The sequence below is a fragment of the Loxodonta africana genome, chromosome 3, assembly GCF_030014295.1.
Source record: "Loxodonta africana isolate mLoxAfr1 chromosome 3, mLoxAfr1.hap2, whole genome shotgun sequence".
Lineage (NCBI taxonomy): Eukaryota > Metazoa > Chordata > Mammalia > Proboscidea > Elephantidae > Loxodonta > Loxodonta africana.
This window is the reverse complement of record NC_087344.1, coordinates 150869289-150885515: the sequence shown is the minus strand read 5'-3', so window position 1 is coordinate 150885515 and position 16227 is coordinate 150869289. Positions and strand designations below refer to the sequence as shown.

Genomic DNA, 16227 nt, shown 5'->3' with positions numbered 1-16227 from the left:
GACCCAACTTAATTTCCAAAGCATATGAAAAGGGTTAAATAAATAATACCAAAACCAAACCTGTTGCTGTCGAGTCGATTCGGACTCATGGCGACCATGTAGGACACAGTAGAACTGCCACACAGCGTTTCCAAAGAGCGCCTGGTGGATTCAAACTGCCGACCATTTGGTTATCAGCCGTAGCACTTAGCCACTACAGCACCAGGGTTTGAACAAATAATAGTACAAGTAAACGAAGTGGGAAAAAAAAAAAACTTGTTAGTCAAAAGGAACTGCGGGGGAGGCGGGGCCAAGATGGCTGACTAGGTAGAAGCTACCTCGGATCCCTCTTGCAACAAAGACTCGGAAAAACAAGTGAGTCGATCACACACATGACAATGTATGAACCCTGACCATCAAACACAGATCTAAAATGTTGACCTGAGTGACAGAGACTGAGAACCAGCAACCATGGGGAAGCAATGACTGTTTTCAGAGCCTGGAGCCAGCGTCCCAGTCAGAAAACCTTGGCACCGGGCTTTGGACTGGGCACAGGGGAGCTGACCACCGCATCCTGAGAGGGGACAAACACGGGGTGCAGCCCTAGCCCCCAGACGTGACCTCGGGGGAAGCCCACCCAGTGCACTCAGGCAGTGCAGGGACGCGGCTGACAGGAGGAGAAGTCACCGGGAGGCAGTGACTGGTGTTGGAGCCTGGAGTGTGGAGTCCCAGTAGGGGAACCTTGGCGCTGGGCTTTGGACTGGAAGCGGAGGAACTGACAACAGCTTCTGAGACACCACAAGCAAAGGACGCGTGGGCCTGAACCTCGGGGACAGTCTGGACCCAGCCAAGGAGTACAGGCTACACACCCCTCGGGAATCTCAGATAAAACAGTCATCACCAAACAAGATAAGTAACTTTGTCTATATTCCGGGGTGCTACTCCCTCCTATCTATCTGATCCCTCCCCTCCCCTTCCCAGGGGGCTTCATTAACATTGGAATTTCCTGAGCCAGAGAGTGAAGTGCTCTGTGGTTTTTGTTTTGTTTTGTTTTTTGTCTTTTCCTAACCCGTTCTCCTGGCCTGAGAAAAACAGCTACAAAAAACCCAGGGACTAAAAATCCTTCTCTGACTTCCCAAAATTGGACTGAAAATACAGAACCAGCTCCAGCCAAGCATATGAGATCTGCAGTCTTGGGTTTTCATCCCTACAGGGAACAAGGTGGCTACTATAATGCAAAGGCAATTCTGATAGGGATCTGACTGTAATTGTTTTAGCAGATTACTGGAAAGACAAGTTTCCCAGGTCTGATATCTCTTCATATTAAACAGACCCCTCACTCACCCACAACGGGGAACTGAGGGCTGAAGCTCCCCCCAGGCCAGCTAGCCTCGTGCCTTAGCTGTCTGAGAATGGTGATACCTACCAATCTGTAGAGGTACATGCACTGGATGCCTAAGGTACAGCGGCAGAGCCCACCCACCAAAGTGCTTTAGGAATAGAGACACACCTACCTCACTGGCACTTGGGGGAAGCATGTCAGGATCCTGCCCCCCCTGGAGTGTGACCCCCTGCTGCTACTAGAATCTGGTGCACACAACTAGCACCACTACTCCTCTAGGTGGATAGGTGACAGTCTGCACCACACACTTGGTGACACAAAATCAGATTCTACTGAAGAATAGTGAATGGACTCTCAGGCTTATATTTGTGGTAACAGCCCAAACCAGCTGGTAATAGGATATAATTGATTCAAGGGCTACAACAATCAAGACAGCCAATCTAGTAGCCCATCTATGTATATTGAAAGAAAACAAAACAAGATACGACTCAGTGAGCAAATATAAAATAAATCACTACAATATCTTATAGATGGCATGGAGACAGCAGTCGATATCAAACCACATAAAGAAGCAGGCCATGATTGCTTCTAAAACTCCCCAAATTAAAGAATCAAAATCCTTCCCAAATGAAGATACAATCTTGGAATTACCTGATGCAGAATATAAAAAACTAATTTACAGAATGCTTCAAGACATCAGGGATGACCTCAGAAATGAAATAAGGCAATTTTTTTTTTTTTACAGAAAAAGCCAAGGAATACACTGATAAAGCAATTGAAGAAATCAAAAAGATTTTTGAAGAACATAGTAGAGAAATTAATAAGCTGCAAGAATCCATAAAGAGACAGCATTCAGAAATCCAAAAGATTAACAGTAAAATTACAGAATTAGACAACTCGATAGGAAGTCAGAGGAGCAGAATCAAGCAATTGGAATGCAGAGTGGGGGACCTAGAGGATAAGGAAATTGACACCAATATAGCTGGAAAAAATCAGATAAAAGAACTAAAAAAAATGAAGGAACCCTAAGAATCATGTGGAACTCTATCAAGAATAACTTGCATGTGATTGGAGTTCCAGAACAGGGAGGGATAACAGAAAATACAGAGAGAATAGTTGAAAATCTCCTGACAGAAAACTTCCCTGACATCATGAAAGACGAAAGGATATCTATCCAAGATGCTCATCGAACCCCATATAAGATTGATCCAAAAAGATCACCAAGACATATTATCATTAAACTTGCCAAAACCAAAGATAAAGAGAAAATTTTAAAAGCAGCCAGGGATAAAAGAAAGGTCTCCTACAAAGGAGAATCAATAAGAATAAGTTCAGACTACTCAGCAGAAACCATGCAGTCAGGAAGGCAATGGGATGACATATATAGAGCACTGAAGGAGAAAAACTGCCAGCCAAGGATCATATATCCAGCAAAACTCTCTCTGAAATAAGAAGGTGAAATTAAAACATTTACAGATAAACACAAGCTTAGAGAATTTGCAAAAACCAAACCAAAGCTACAAGAAATACTAAAGGAAATTGTTTGGTCAGAAAATCAATAATATCAGATACCAGCACAACACAAGGTCACAGAACAGAACATCCTGATATCAACTCAGATAGGGAAATCACAAAAACAAATTAAGATTAATTTTTAAAAAGAAAAAAATGCTCAAAACAGGGAATCATTGAAGTCAATATGTAAAAGATCACAATAATCAAAAAGAGGGACTAAATACAGGAGGCATAGAACTGCCATATGGAGAAGAAAACAAGGTGAAACAGGATGATACAAGTTAGGTTTTTACTTAGAACAATACGGGTAAATATTAAGGTAACCGCAAAGAGATATAACAATTCCATAACTCAAAATAAAAACCAAGAAAAACATAACGACTCAGCAAACATAAATTCAACTACTATGAAAATGAGGAACACACAATTTATAAAGAAAAACATCTGAGCACAAAAAAGTAAGTGGAAAAATGAAATTGTCAACAACACACATAAAAAGGCATCAAAATGACAGCACTAAACACATATCTATAATTATGCTGAATGTAAATGGACTAACTGCACCAATGAAGAGACAGAGAGTCTCAGACTGAATAAAGAAACACGATCTGTCTATATGATGCCTATAAGAGACACATCTTAGACTTAGAGACACAAACTAAAACTCAAAGGATGGAAAAAATATATCAAGCAAACTACAAGCAAAAAAGAGCAGGAGTAGCAATATTAATTTCTGACAAAATAGACTTTAAAGTTATAAAGGATAAAGAAGGACACTACATAATGATTAAAGGGACAATTGACCAGGAAGATATAACCATATTAAATATTTATTCACCCAATGACAGGGCTGCAAGATACATAAAACAAACTTTAACAGAACTGAAAAGTGAGATAGACACCTCCACAATTACAGTAGGAGACTTCAACACGCCACATTCGGAGAAGGATAGGACTTCCAGTAAGAAGCTCAATATAGACAGGGAAGACCTAATTGCTACAATTAACCAACTTGACCTTATAGACTTATACAGAACACTCCACCCAACAGCTGCAAAGTATACTTTTTTTTCTAGTGCACATGGAACATTCTCTAGAATAGACCGCATATTAGGTCGTAAAACAAACCTTTGCAGAATCGAAAACACTGAAATATTACAAAGCATCTTCTCACACCACAAGGCTGTAAAAGTGGAAATCAATAACAGAAAAATCAGGGAAAAGAAATCAAATACTTGGAAACTGAACAATACCCTACTCAAGAAAGGCTGGGATATAGAGAACATTGAAAAAGGGAATAAAGAAATTCATACAGTGCAACGAGAATGAAAACACTTCCTGTCAAAACCTCTGGGACACAGCAAAAGCAGTGCTCAGAGGTCAATTTATATCGATAAATGCACACATACATAAAGAAGAGAGAGCCAAAATCAGAGAACTGTCCCGACAACTTGAACAAATAGAAAGCGAGCAACAAAAGAATCCATCAGTCACCAGAAGAAAACAAATAATAAAAATTAGAGCTGAACTAAATGAATTTGAAAAAAGAACAGAAAAACAATTGAAAGAATTAACAAAGCCAAAAGCTGGTTCTTTGAAAAAATTAACAAAATTGATAAACCATTGGCCAGACTAACTAAAGAAGTACAGGAAAGGAAACAAATAACCCCAATGAGAAACGAGATGGGCCACAGCACAACAGACCCAACTGAAATTAAAAGAATCATATCAGATTATCACGAAAAATTGTACTCTAACAAATTTGCAAACTTCGAAGAAATGGATGAATTCCTAGAAAAACACTACCTACCTAAACTAACACAATCAGAAGTAGAACAACTAAATAGACCCATAACAAAAAAAGAGATTGAAAAGGTAATCAAAAAACTCCCAACAAAAAAAGCCCTGGCACAGAGAGCTTCACTGCAGAGCTCTACCAAACTTTCAGAGAAGAATTAACATCACTACTACTAAAGATATTTCAAAGCATAGAAAATGATGGAATACTACCTAACTCATTCTATGAAGCCACCATATCCCTGATACCAAAACCAGGTAAAGACAGCACAAAAAAGAAAATTACAGACCTATATGCCTCATGAACATAGATGCAAAAATCCTCAACAAAATTCTAGCCAATAGAATTCAACAACACATCAAAAAATAATCCACCACGACCAAGTGGGATTTATACCAGATTTTTTTTTATGCAAGGCTGGTTTAATATTAGAAAAACCATTAATGTAATCCACCATATAAATAAAACAAAAGACAAAACCCACATGCTCTTATCAATTGATGCAGAAAAGGCATTTGACACACATTCATGGTAAAAACTCTCAGCAAAATAGGAATTGAAGGAAAATTCCTCAACATAATAAAGGGCATCTTTCTGGATATAAAGCCAACAGCCAACATCACTCTAAATGGAGAGAGCCTGAAAGCATTCCCCTTGAGAACGGGAACCAGACAAGGATGCCCTTTATCACTGCTCTTATTCAACATTGTGCTAGAGGTCCTAGCCAGAGCAATTAGGCTAGACAAAGAAATAAAGAGCATCCAGACTGGCAAGGAAGAAGTAAAATTATCTCTATTTGCAGATGACATGATCTTATACACAGAAAACCCCAAGGAATCCTCCAGAAAACTACTGAAACTAATAGAAGAGTTTGCCAGAGTCTCAGGTTATAAGATACACATACAGAAATCACTTGGATTCCTCTACATGAACAAAAAGAACATCGAAGAGGAAATCACCAAATCAATACCATTCACAGTAGCCCCCAAGAAGATAAAATACTTAGGAATAAATCTTACCAAAGATGTAAAAGACCTATACAAAGAAAACTACAAAGTACTAGTGCAAGAAACTAAAAAGGACCTACATAAGTGGAAAAACATACCTTGATCATGGACAGGAAGACTTAACATAGTAAAAATGTCTATTCTGCCAAAAGTCACCTATACATACAATGCACTTCTGATCCAAATTCCAATGACATTTTTTAATGTGATGGAGAAACAAATCACCAACTTCATATGGAAGGGAAAGAAGCCCCGGATAAGTAAAGCATTCCTGAAAAAGAAGAAGAAAGTGGGAGGCCTCACTCTACCTGATTTTAGAACATATTATACAGCCACAGTAGTCAAAACAGCCTGGTACTGGTACAACAACAGGCACATAGACCAATGGAACAGAACTGAGAACCCGGATATAAATCCATCCACATATGAGCAGCTGATATTTGACAAGGGCCCAGTGTCAGTTAATTGGGGAAAAGATAGTCTTTTTAACAACAAATGGTGCTGGCATAACTGGATATCCATTTGCAAAAAAATGAAACAGGACCCATACCTCACACCATGCACAAAAACTAACTCCAAGTGGATCAAAGACCTAAACATAAAGACTAAAATGATAAAGATCGTGGAAGGAAAAATAGGGACAACGTTAGCAGCCCTAATACAAGGCATAAACAGAATACAAAACATTACCAAAAATGATGAAGAGAAACCAGATAACTGGGAGCTCCTAAAAATCAAACACCTATGCTCATCTAAAGACTTCACCAAAAGAGTAAAAAGACCACCTACACATTGGGAAAAAATTTTCAGCTATGACATCTCCGAACAGCGCCTGATCTCTAAAATCTATATGATTCTGTCAAAACTCAACCACAAAAAGAGAAACAACCCAATCAAGAAGTGGGCAAAGGATATGAACATGCACTTCACTAAAGAAGATATTCAGGCAGTTAACAGATACATGAGAAAATGCTCTCGATCATTAGCCATTAGGGAATGCAAATTAAAACTACGATGAGATTCCATCTCACTCCAACAGGGCTGGCATTAATCTAAAAAACTCAAAATAATAAATGTTGGCAAGGCTGCGAACAGATTTGAACTCTTATACACTGCTGGTGGGAATGTAAAATGGTACAACCACTTTGGAAATTTATCTGACATTTTCTTAAAAAGTTAGAAATAGAAGTACCATACAACCCAAAAATCCCACTCCTCGGAATATACCCTAGAGAAATAAGAGCCTTTATACGAACAGATATATGCATACTCATGTTTATTGCAGCTCTGTTTACAATAGCAAAAAGCTGGAAGCACCCAAGGTGTCCATCGACGGATGAATGGTTAATTAAATTATGGTATATTCACACCATGGAATACTATGCATCAATAAAGAACAGTGATGAATCTGTGAAACATTTCACAACATGGAGGAACCTGGAAGGCATTATGCTGAGTGCAATTAGTCAGAGGCAAAAGGACAAATATTGTATAAGACCACTATTGTAAGATCTTGAGAAATAGTATAAACTGAGAAGAACACATTCTTTTGTGGTTATGAGGGGGGAGGGAGGGTGGGAGAGGGTTATTTACTGATTAGTTAGTAGATAACTAACTACTAGGTGAAGGGAAGGACAATACCCAATACATGGAAGGTCAGCTCAACTGGACTGGACCAAAAGCAAAGAAGTTTCTGGGATAAACTGAATGCTTCAAAGGTCAGCGGAGCTAGGGCGGGGGTTTGGGGACTATGGCTTAAAGGGACTTCTAAGTCAACTGGCAAAAATAATTTTGTTACGAAAACATTCTGCACCCCACTTTGAAGTGTGGCGTCTGGGGCCTTAAATGGTAACAAGCGGTCATCTAAGATGCATCAATTGGTCTCAACCCACCTGGATCAAAGGAGAATGAAGAACACCAAGGTCACATGATAACTATGAGCCCAAGAGACAGAAAGGGCCACATGAACCAGAGACTTACATCATCCTGAGACCAGAAGAACTAGATGGTGCCCGGCCACAACTGGTGACTGCCCTGACAGGAAGCACAACAGAGAACCCCTGAGGGAGCAGGAGATCAGTGGGATGCAGACCCCAAATTCTCATAAAAAGACCAGACTTAATGGTCTGACTGAGACTAGAAGAATCCCGGTGGTCGTGGTCCCCAAACCTTCTGTTGGCCCAGGACAGGAACCATTCCGGAAGACAACTCAGCAGACATCGAAGGGACTGGGCAATGGGTTGGAGAGAGATGCTGATGAAGAGTGAGCTACTTGTATCAGGTGGACACTTGAGACTGTGTTGGCATCTTCTGTCTGGAGGGGCTATGGGAGGGTAGAGAGGGTTAGAAACTGGCAAAACCGGCACAAAAGGAGAGGCTGGAAGGAGGGAGCCCACTGACTCATTACGGGGAGAGTAAGTGGGAGTATGGAGTAAGGTGTATATAAGCTTATATGTGACAGGCTGACTTGATTTGTAAACTTTCACTTAAAGCACAATAAAAATTATTAAAAAAATAATTTGCTGGGATTTTGATTGGAATTGTATCGAATCTGTAGATCAAGCTGGGAAAAATTGTCATCTTAATAATATTAAGTCTTCCTATGGATAAACATGGTATAACTCTCCATTTATTTAGATTTCCTTTTATTTGTTTCACCAAAGTTTTGTAGTTTTCCTCATATAGATCTGCTACATATTTTAGTTAGATTTATACCTAATATTTCATTTTTATGCTAACAAAAATGTGTGTTTTAAATTTCGAATTCCAATTTTTTATATAATTTTATTAATTTTGTTGTTGAGAATATACACAGCAAAACATAACCAGCTCAACCAGTTTACATGTACCATTAAATGATATTGATTACATTCTTTGTAAAAAACAAAACAAAAAGCAACTCCGATGATTCCTCTTTCAATCATTATTGAGTTCTCAGTTTCCAAGCAAAGAGAATAGAAGGGTAACTAAGTTGCCCTCTGCCTTTATATAGTAAGATGTAAGGAGCAAAAGCTCTGGGGACATCTTAACACTTACAAAATTTGAGGCGCGTCCCTGGGTGGGCTCAACCACCAAACTTTCGGTTAACAGCCGAACGCGCTAACCCATTTCGCCACAGAGAACAGAGTTAAATGTTTCCTTTTCAACAAGGAGTGAACGCCTGTGAAGCGCTCGGCGGTGCCAGACGGTTTCTGGGGAGCCAATTGCGCAAAACCTTGAAAAACGCGACACGTTGGGGCGACAAATCCTGTTGTTCTTCGCGTTGAAACCAGTGCTTTTGGGTGAGTCTGAAGCTAGGAGGACAGCCGAATGGCCTTCGCCCCTCCTTGCTCCTCGTCCGCCTCAGATGCCAGCGACCCCCGGAGACCCCCGGGTCTGCAACCTCCGCCTGAGCCCAGTGGGATCCACGGCACGGCTGCTCCGCCTTCGCCCGCCCGCCCGCGCCCTGGACGTCCCCTGCTCTCCTCGGTTGCGGTCGGTGTGGCGGGAGCGCGGAAAATAAACGGGGAAAGGGGATTGGTGAAGAAGAGCGAAGGAAAGCTGGGAGGCCTAGAGGATAACCAGACCTTCACGAGGCCTGTGCAGAGACTCAGGCGAGGTCCTGGGAAGGAGAGAATGGTTTTTAAGGTGTAGCACAACGGGGAAGGAGGAGCTGAGAGAGAGCAGGAAATGGGAGAAGAGCGGAGAACCTGTGGCTGTTCAAGAACAAAACGACAAAACATTGTGAATGTTTTTCTCTCAATACAGTTTAAGAAGACCAGCGAGCGCTGGTAGGTTTGTGGTGCGCCGTGATCGTATAGCGGTGACTACTCTGCAATGTGGCCGCAGCAACCTCGGTTCGAATCCGAGTCATGGCAGTATCTGGCACATGTTTTGTCACGTACCGGCGCGCTTCTTACGGCTTGGTTTGCATTTCATTCCCGCACTGCATCGATCCCCACCTGTGGCTAGAAGGCAGCAAGCCTTCCAGCTAGGGGACAGAAGGACAGGAACCCTGACAGTGAGCATACCTGGAGCCTGGTCTAAGGGAAACCTTGCGTGCGCCCCATATCCGGGCAAAAGGTGAAATGCCTCTCACTCAGCCTTAGAAGCACCTTCCACTGTTGAGATGATGTGGTCATAACCGTTTTCCTGGTAAAGGTATTTCAAATACAAGCCTGGCTTTTTACACGAAACCAGAATTTACTTTTTTTTTTTTTTTAATAATTTTTATTGTGGTTTAAGTCAAAGTTTACAAATCAAGTCAATATCTCACACATAAACCCATATACACCTTGCTACACACTCCCAGTTACTCTCCCCCTAGTGAGACATCCCAGTTTCTCCCTCCACTCTCTCTTTTCCTGTCCATTTCTCCAGCTTGTAACCCCCTCCACCTTCTCATCTCCCCTCCAGGCAGGAGATGCCAACATAGTCTCAAGTGTCCACCTGGTTCAAGAAGCTCACTCCTCAGCAGCATCCCTCTCCAGCCCATTGTCCAGTCCAATCCCTGTCTGAAGAGCTGGCTTTGGGAATGGTTCCTGTCTTGGGCTAACAGAAGGTCTGGGGACCATGAATTCTGGCGTCCTTCTACTCTCAGTCAGACCATTAAGTCTGGTCTTTTTACAAGAATTTGGGGTCTGCATCCCACTGCTCTCCTAGTCCCTCAGGGTCTCTCTGTTGTGTTCCCTGTCAGGGCAGTCATCTGTTGAAGCCAGGCACCACCTAGTTCTTTTGGTCTCAGGCTGATGTAGTCTCTGGCTTGTGCAGCTCTTTCTGTCTCTTGGGCTCATAACTACCTTGTGTCCTTGGTATTCTTCATTGTCCTTTGCTCCAGGTGGGTTGAGACCAATTGATGAATCTTAGAAGGCTGCTTGCTGGCGTTTAAGACCCCAGAAGCTGCTCTCCAAAGTAGGATGCAGAATGTTTTCTTAATAGACTTTCTTATGCCAATTGACTTAGATGTCCCCTGAAACCATGGTTTCCAAACTCCTACCCCTGCTACGCTGGCCTTAGAAGCATTCAGTTTATTCAGGAAACTTCTTTGCTTTTGGTTTAGTCCAGTTGTGCTGACCTCACCTGTATTGTGTGTTGTCTTTCCCTTCACCTAAAGTAGTTCTTATCTACTGTATAATTAGTGAATACCCCTCTCCCTCCCACCCTCCCTCTCTTCCTCCCTCCTCCTCTAGTAAGCATCAAAGAATATTTTTTCTCTGTTCTTATAATACTGGTCTTATACAATATTTATCCTCTTGCAACTGACTAATGTCACTCAGCAAAATGGCTTCCAGATTCGTCCATGTTATGAAATGTTTCACAGATCCATCGCTGTTCTTTTTCGATGCGTAGTATTCCACTGTGTAAATATATCGTAATTTATTTATCCATTCATCCATTGTTGGGCACCTTGGTTGCTTCCAGTGCTGCAGTGAACATGTGTGTGCATATATCTGTTCGTGGAAAGGTTTTATTTCTCTAGAATATATTCCAAGGAGTGGGATTGTTGGATCCTATGGTTGTTCTATTTCTCGTTTTTTAAGGAAGCGCCAAATTGATTTCCAAAGTGGTTGTACTGTTTTCCATTCTCTCCAGCAGTGTATAAGCGTTCCAGTCTCTCCACAAACTCTCCAACATTTATTATTTTGTGTATTTTGGATGAATGTCAGCCTAGTTGGAGTGGGATGGGATCTCACTGTAGTTTTCATTTGCATTTCTCTACTGGCTAATGATCCTGAGCATTTCTTCATGTATCTGTTAGCTACCTGAATGTCTTCTTTAGTGATGCCTGTTCATATCTTTTGCCCATTTTTTCCTTGGGTTATTTGTCTTTTTGTAGTTGAGTTTTCCCAGTATCATGAAGATTTTAGACATCAGAAATGTCACAGCTGAAAACTTTTTCCCAGTCTGTAGGTAATCATTTTACTCTTTTGGTGAAGTCTTTGTATGAGCATAGGTGTTTGATTTTTAGGAGCTCCCAGTTATCTTGCCTTGGTGATCTGGTACCCCCACACCCTTCTGGTTCAACCTACAGAGACGCTTAAGGCTGAGCTGTATTCTGAACCCTGCCAAGCACACACGTGTGATGCGAAAGGGCGCACTGGGTGAGCTGTGGTTCCCCTGGGGCCGGCTGCTCTTTCTGCTCCTGTAGGGGAAGGACAACTGGCCCCTTCATCCTGTCCAAAAGAACATCAAAGGGACACCAGGATAGAATAGCAGTGAATCCTTTCCTCTGGGTGGGCAGGGGAAGAGGTGCAGGAGACAGATCAAAGAAGGAAGGAAAGGGAAAAAAACATGTTATGAAATTTCCTGATCTAAAGCTACAGTGAAGTCAGAGTCCTCTGGAACTGAGCCCTTGGTAGCTGGGGGCGGGGGGACAGGTGATCTAGTCCAGTTGTATCCCTGTCTCCAGTTTGAACCAAAGCAGAACAAGGCTGAGCACCTCGTCCTGGTTTCCAGTGAGCAGGCAAGTCCTCACCTTTCCCAGAGTGAGAACACTTGAACTCTGGGTGTGAATGCAACATGGTAAGCACTGCACCAAGGACAGCGACTGCTGGAGGAAAGGGCACGATTTTCCCAACCAGTGGTTTTTGTTCGTTTGTTTGTTTTTGCTTTTTCTTTGTTACAACTTAACTTTCAAAGGATGAAAACGCTGAGGCACATGAAGTTTAACACACCTATCCAGGCCATACAAGGGCTGAATCAGATTCCTAACCCAGAGCCTGCGTTCTTGAACACAGATTAGACTAGGCCTCTCCAATTCTGTTTCAGTTTTTTTGGGGTTTCTCAGCTACAGAAAAGGAGAGAGAGAATGTCAGAGATGGAGGGGTAATAAGGGGGAGATGGAGGGACGCATGGCTCCTGTAGCTGTCAGAGAGCAAAGCGGGTAACTATTGTGAATGTTTTTGCAATATAGAGAAGATTCCTGTGAGGCCAAGACAAGCTTATTGTGATCAGGAGAGGAATCTGAGATGTCAGAGATTCAAAAATTACAACAACAATGGTAAAGTCCCTCGAAGAAAATTGGGGAGAATACATTCACCATCCTGGGGTAAAAAGATTTTTCTTAGAGAACACAATAGGCCTTATATATAAAGAAAAAAATTTTTTAAGATACATTAGATTTCATTGAAATTAAAAGCTTCTGTTCATGAAAAACCACCTAAGAATGTGAAAAGGCAAGCCATGGACTGGGAGAAAATATTTACAGCATGATTATCTGCAAAATGACTCAAATCTTGTATACAGAACTTTTAGAGATCAGCAATAAAAAGTCAACTCAAATAACAGTGTGCAAAATATTGAATAAACTTTCTCCACAAAGGAGGATTTCTAAATGGCCAGAAGGCTGAGGAAAACAAGACCCATGTCATTACTCATTAGAAAACACAAATTTAAACCATGAAAATTACCGTTACAAACCGACCAGAATGGTGCATTTAAAAGGCAGAGAACACCAAGTGCTGACAAGGATGTGGAACAACTGCAACCGGCTTTGCTGGTGAGAAACCATCCTAGGGGACAGTTTGGCAGCCTCTATCAAGGTTAAACTGGCACCTATTATTTGATCCAGCAATTTCAGTACTTTAAGGGAAATGGATGCACATGTCCACACAAAGACTCAGGCGAGCATACTCATAGGAGCGTTTTCACAATAGCCGAAACTGGAAATAGCCCAAATGTCCATCGACTGTGGTTTACTCACACATTGGAATAACATCAACAATACTACAATGAAGAAGTGACAAACAACATAGACATATCTTGAAAACATAATGTAGTGTGGAAAAAAAAGAAATAGAGTCAGACACAAAAAATGTGAGTTCATTCATGTGCATTTCAAGAATAGGCAAAACTAATCTCTGGTGAGAGACCTCAGAAGAGTGATTAATTAAACCGGGAGGGGGTAGGGGATGGGGATTACCCAGAAAGGAGCTCCTTGGACCTTGGTGGGATGATGGAAACTTTCTGTAACTTGATTACATTTGTCAAAATTCAGTAATTGTTCACTAAACATTTCTGTATTATTGTTGTTAGGTGTTGTCGAGTCGGCTCTGACTCGTACTGACCCTATGCACAACAGAAGGATACACTGCCTGGTCCTGCACCATCCTTACAATCGGTATGCTTGAGCCCATTGTTGCAGCCACTGTGTGAATCCACCTTGTTTAAGGTCTTCCTCTTTCCTGTTGACACTGTACTTTGCCAAGCATGATGTCCTTCTCGAGAGACTGATCCCTCCTGATAACATGTCCAAAGTATGTAAGATGCAGTCACGCCATCCTTGCTTCTAAGGAGCATTCCGGTTGTACTTTTTCCAAGACAGAGTTATTCCTTCTTCTGGCAGTCCATAGTATATTCAATATTCTTCGCCAACACCACAATTCAAAGGCATCAATTCTTGTTTGGTCTTCCTTATGCATTGTCCAGCTGTCACATGTATATGATGTGATTGAAAATACCATGGCTTGGGTCAGGCGCACCTTAGTCTTCAAGGTGACATCTTTGCTCTTCAACACTTTAAGAGCTCCTTTGCAGCAGATGTACTCAATCAATACAGCGTGTCTTTTGATTTCTTGACTGCTGCTTCCATGGCTGTTGATTGTGGATCCAAGTAAAATGAAATCGTTGACAACTTCAATCTTTTCTCTGTTTATCATGATGTTGCTCATTGGTCCAGTTGTGAGGATTTTAGTTTTCTTTATGATGAGGTGCAATCCATACTGAAGGCTGTGGTCTTTGATCTTCATTAATAAGTGATACTCATACACTTCAATAATGTACTGTTAGCATAAAAACAGAGGGACAAGCAGTGAGGGACATGGCCTGCAAACGGACTATGGCAGGAAGTTTGGATTTTACTGTAAACACATTAAAAGTTTATTCTGGTTTCGTGTACAAAAGCCCTGCTGGTATTTGAAATACCTTTACCAGGAAAACGGTTATGACCACATCATCTCAACTGTGGAAGGTACTTGTTAGGCTGAGTGAGAGGCATTTCACCTTTTGCCCGGATGTGGGGCGCACTCAAGGTTTCACTTAGACCTGGCTCCAGGTATGCAGGCTGTCGGGGTTCCTGTCCTTCTGACCTCTAGCTGTAAGGCCCGCTGCCTTCTAGGCGCAGATGGGGAGCGATGCCCGTGCGGGAATGAACTGCAAACCAAACGAAGCGCGCCAGTGAGTGACAAAATTAGCGCCAGACACTGCCGAGACTCGGATTCCAACCGAGATTGCTGCGGGCACAACGCAGAGTACTAACCACTATACGATCACGGCGCACCACAAACCTGTCAGCGCTCACTGGTCTTTAAACTTTATTGACATAAAAACATTCACACTGTTTTGTTCTTGAACAGCCACAGGTGCTCTGCTTTTCTCTCACTTCTTGCCATCTCTCAGCTCCTGCCTCCCCATTGTGCTGCAGGATAGAAACCTTTCTCTCCTCCCCAGCACCTGGCCCGAGTCTCTGCACCTGCCTCCTGGAGGTCTTGTTCTCGCCCACTTCTCACTACTTTCCTTCGCCCCCCTTCACCGCTCCCCTTTCCTCACTTATTTTCCGCGCTCCGGCCCCACCTACAGCAAACGAGGCGAGCGGGGGGCTTCCATGGTGCGGGCGGGCGGGCGAAGGCGGAGCAGCGGTGTCTTGGACCCTATTGGGGTCAGGCAGGGGTTGCAGACCCGGGGTCTCCGGGGGTCGCAGGCATCTGAGGCGGAGGAGGAGCAAGGAGGGGCGAAGGCCATTCGGCTGCCCTCCTAGCTTCAGACTCACCCAACGCACTGATTTTAACGCGATCAACAACACCATTTGTCACCCCAACCTGCCGGATTTTCCGAGGGTTTGTGCGGGTCTTACTGCAGAAAGCCGCTGGCACCGTCCAGTGGTTCAAAGGCGTTCACTCCTGGTACAAACAGGTGGGGTTACCTGTGGTCTCTGTAGCACAATCGGTTAGCGCGTTCGTCTCTTAACCGAAAGGTTGGTGGTTCGAGCCCACCCAGGGACGGTCCCCAGGTTTTGCACGTGTTAAGATATTCCCAGCGTTTCTGCTCCATTAATCTTACTAGGGAAAGGCAGAGAGAAATGGTAGTCACCCTTCTATCTTTGCTTGGAAACTGAGAACTCGGAAATGACTGAAAGAATCACTGGAGTCGTTTTTGACTAAGAAGTTTTTCCCCCCCATATTATTTATTTGTAGTGTTATTTATTTAAGCCCCGGTGGAGTAGTGGTTGGAATCCCTGGTGACGTCGTGGTTAAGTGCTACGGCTGCTAACAAAAGAGTCGGCGGTTCGAATCCGCCAGGTGCGCCTTGGAAACTCTATGGGGCAGCTCTACCCTGCCCTATAGGGTCGCTATGAGTCGGAATCCACTTGACGACCCTGGGTTTTTGGTTTGGGTTGGTGTAGTGGTTAAGTGCTACGGCTGCTATCCAAAAGGTCAGCAGTTTGAATCCACCAGGCGCTCCTTGGAAACCCTGTGGGGCAGTTCTGTGTCCTATAGGTTCGCTATGAGTCCGAATCGACTCGACAGCAACGGGTTTGGTTTTAGCATTATTTATTTAACCCTCGCCATATACTTTGGAAATTAAGTTGGTTCTATGCTTTTATAATTACA

General features: G+C 42.7%; 1 non-coding gene across 1 annotated transcript; it reads left to right on the top strand.

The window, feature by feature from the left end:
- Window positions 1-15544: 15544 nt before the first annotated feature.
- On the top strand, window positions 15545-15618 carry TRNAK-CUU (transfer RNA lysine (anticodon CUU)). The gene has a single exon. It is a non-coding gene; the product is annotated as a tRNA-Lys (tRNA).
- Window positions 15619-16227: the final 609 nt, after the last annotated feature.